We start from the raw sequence: 3,932 nt of genomic DNA on the forward strand, positions 1-3,932 counted from the left end.
TAATATTTGTGTGATTCAAAAAAAATGTTTCGTACATTCAAAAAAAATGTAGCATTTCAATAATGTTCATGAGTTTCAGAAAATGTGTTCGTGACATTTTCAAACAAAAATGTGTGTACAATGTAAAGAAAAAGTTGCGTGTTGTAAAAAATTGTGTCTTACGTTTAACAGAATATACTTGGCATGTGTTTGAAAAAAAGTGTCTACATATTTAAAAATGTTGAACCATGCAGAAGAGTGTTCGTTTGGTTTTATAAAATATTTATTATCATTAAGAAAATGTAAACATGAATTTCAAAAAATATAACCATGTATTAAAAAATTGAAAACATTTAATTTAAAAATGTACATAATGTATATGGAAGTATCAAAATTTTATCAAAAAATATTTTATGTGTGCATTCAAAATGTACATTGGATATGAAGAAAAAATAGACATGAGTAAAAAAGAGGAAAAAAAACCCAGAGCAGTGCGCACGCGCGAGCGACGACGTTAATGGGCTGGCCTCATTCAGCAAATACCGGCTAAGTCCTCTCAAGATTTAAAATAGACCGGGATAAGGGAGTTTGGTGTGCTGATTTCAGGGATTGAGAGTTCAGGGTTTAATTTAGCTTTCGCCGACAAATTCAAGGTTTGTTTTGGACTTTTTCCTCCCAAAATATAAGAACGTTTTTACATTACACTAGTGTCAAAAACGTTTTTATATTACAGGACGAGTACTATTCTTTTGTATAAACCTGGTCAAAATTTTAAAACTTAATCTTAGGACAAAAGGTAGAAATACAATTATTCGCAGGCGGAGAGAGTACGTGCATGTTAGCGTTATAAGCTAGCTCTGGCCCGCATGTCCGATGAGGCGAGCACCCGGATTCAATTATACTATGGATGTTTAGGCTCGACGCCGGTTATAGTGTAACTTTATCTTGGAGCACACCGTTTACTTCAGAGTTGTAATAATCTAATCTGCATTAGTGTACTATATACATTGCATTGTTGCAGTTTCAGAGTTTTAAATCTATGTTGACACGATCAAAGTAGCGAGCCATCTCGACCGGTCAGGACTGGGGAGGGGTGATAACCATGTGTCGCGAATGAAGGTATGTACGTGCCGCCCGAGGGCACGTGTACGTCATGCATCATGCATGTGAGTGCCGTGGGTGCACCCGTGCTAAGCTCATTGGACGGATGGTGCAATTGTGTGCATGTCATAGACCATGCGCCTGTGCTAATTAAGCGGCACACGACACCCCGCCCGGCTAGACGTCTAGAGTACTCTCGTTTGATATCTTCTTCAGTTTCATGTTGACACATACTCCCTCCGTTCTAAATTACTTGTCTCGGAAATGGATGTATTTAGAATTAAAATACATCTAGATACATTCATTTCTACGATAAGTAATTCCGAACGGAGGGAGTACATTCTATATATTTAAGGTGGTCTTTCTTCTAGTCCTCTTAGTTTTTACTATGTTGCAATCAATTTCTTTATTTTGTAGTTTTAGTTTGAAAGAAAGTACTCCTTCGATCCATACTAGTTGTCGACAATCAGTATGGATCGGAAGGAGCATCAAAATGAGTAACAAAATCAAGCTGCGGAGTACTTTCCACTTAGCTGAAGTGGCACTTGCTGAAATTCATTGCGCACTTGTTAGACTGTATATTGTACGACAACTGTATTTGTATCTGTATTGTACCCACGCACCAGATGCATTGAGCCAGTTTTCACCAAATCATAGTTTAACATGGTATCAGACTAGGTTTTCTCATCCCTAGCCGCCGCTTCCTGTCCTTGGCCGCCGCCGCCGCCAAGATCCCTCTCGCCATGAGCTCCTCGGGCGCTCCCTCGGCCTTTTCCGCTGCCCTGCCCGCCTCTGCATCCTCACCTACAGCGGCGCCCTTCATCCCGCCCTAGCTTGCGGCGCTCCTCGCCGCCAACACCACGAGCCAGATGGCCGCATCCACCACCTCGTGCCCCTTGTACCTCGGCTCGTCGTAGTTCGCCCCAGGGTTCTTCCCTACGCCGCCGACCTACGCATCGGCCCCCCTAGTGCCCTTTGGTGCGGCGCCACCCCCGGCTCCATCGACGCCCTCGGCCTCGATCAACTCCATCGCGGCCGACGTCGTCGCCCCTGCTGGATCCACTGTGGCCGACGACCCGGCCACTGGCCCCTATCAGCTCACGCACCTCATCACGGTGCGTCTCACGCAGGACAATTACCTGTATTGGCGGGCGCAGATCTTGCCGCTCCTTCGCAGCCGTCACCTCGAAGGCTACGTCGACGGGAGCCTCCCGTGTCCGCCCAGCCTCGTCCCTGCGGTCACGGCCACCGGAGCCCGGGTCTCGGCCGAGAATCCGGCGTACCGCGCCTGGGTCGCGCAGGACCAGGCAATTCTGTCCGCACTTCAGTCCTCCCTGACGGAAGGAGTTGCTGGCCTGGTGGTGTTCGCCGCCACATCTCTTGACGTCTGGGCGATGATGGCGGACAGCTTCTCGGCTAACTCCTCCGCCCGCGCGTCGGCTCTTCGTCAACAACTCCTTGAGTGCAAGAAGCTCGACTCCTCTGCGCACGTCTACTTCAACAAGATCAAGACGATCGCCAACACCCTGTCCGCTATTGGGGAGCCGCTCCGTGACACGGAGTTCACTGACTTCGTTCTTCGGGGCCTCGATCAGGACTACGACAATCTGGTTGAGGCGGTGCGGGGCCGTGAGACGCCTCTGTCCTCCCGGGACTTGTATGCACGCCTCCTCTCCACCGAGCAACGTGTTGACGCCCGCCATGCCGTGATGCAGCTCAACGATCCTCAGGCCCACGCCGCCTACCGTGGTGCTTCTACTGGTGGCCATCGTCCACCTCGCCCTACTGCTGGTCCGTCCACGGGAGGTGGTGGCCGCCAGCCTCCTCCATCGCAGCTGTCATGTGGTCCTCCTGTGACCACCGATCGCCGCGGCCGGTCCAACGTCGACTGCCAGCTATGTGGTATCCACGGGCACTATGCCTCCCGCTGCCACCGTCGCTTCAAGAGGGATTTCCTTGGCATCGGCAACGACGGGCGCGGCAACGAGAAGCAAGCTACCATCGCTGAACAGAGCTCTGCCGGCCACCCCGGCGGAGGCGGGTACACGCCGTCGTATCCGATCGACCCCGCGTGGTACTTCGACACGGGTGCCACGGAGCACATGACCAATGAGGCTGGTCATCTCCAGGCGCAGGAGCCCTATCGCAGCCGTGAGAAGGTCCGCACCGCTGATGGTTCAGGTATGCCCATTACTCATGTTGGTCAGGCCTCCCTTCTGTCTAGTTCCTCTCGTCGCCTTCGTCTTCGTAATGTCCTTCACGTCCCGCATGTCACTCGTCCATTACTATCTGTTCGTAAGTTTACTTATGATAATGATGTGTTTTATGAATTTCACCCGTTTCATCTCTTCGTTAAGGATCAAGCCACACGGGAGGTTCTGCTTAGAGGTCGCATCCATCAGGGCCTGTATGCGTTGGAGGCGCCATCTCTTCCGGAGGCCTTCACCATCGTTCGCACGTCGACGTCCCATTGGCATGCCCGGCTTGGGCATCCTGCGTCTCCCATAGTTAGCCATGTTTTGCATCGACATGAACTTCCTACGTCGTCTAGTTCTAAAAATTTAGCAGTTTGTGATGCTTGTCAATAGGGAAAAAGTCATCAGTTACCGTTTGTGTCTTCATCTCGAGTAGTTACTACTCCATTAGAGCTTGTGTTTTCCGACGTATGGGGCCCTGCCCAAACATCTGTCAGTGGTCATAAATATTATGTCAGTTTCATTGATGCCTACAGTCGCTTTGCGTGGCTTTATCTCCTCAAAAGCAAAGCTGATGTGTTTAATGTGTTCTTGCAATTTCAATTGCATGTTGAGAGACTCCTACAACATAAGATCATTTATGTTCAGTCCGATTGG

The sequence above is a fragment of the Triticum dicoccoides genome, chromosome 6B (assembly GCF_002162155.2).
Source record: "Triticum dicoccoides isolate Atlit2015 ecotype Zavitan chromosome 6B, WEW_v2.0, whole genome shotgun sequence".
NCBI lineage: Eukaryota > Viridiplantae > Streptophyta > Magnoliopsida > Poales > Poaceae > Triticum > Triticum dicoccoides.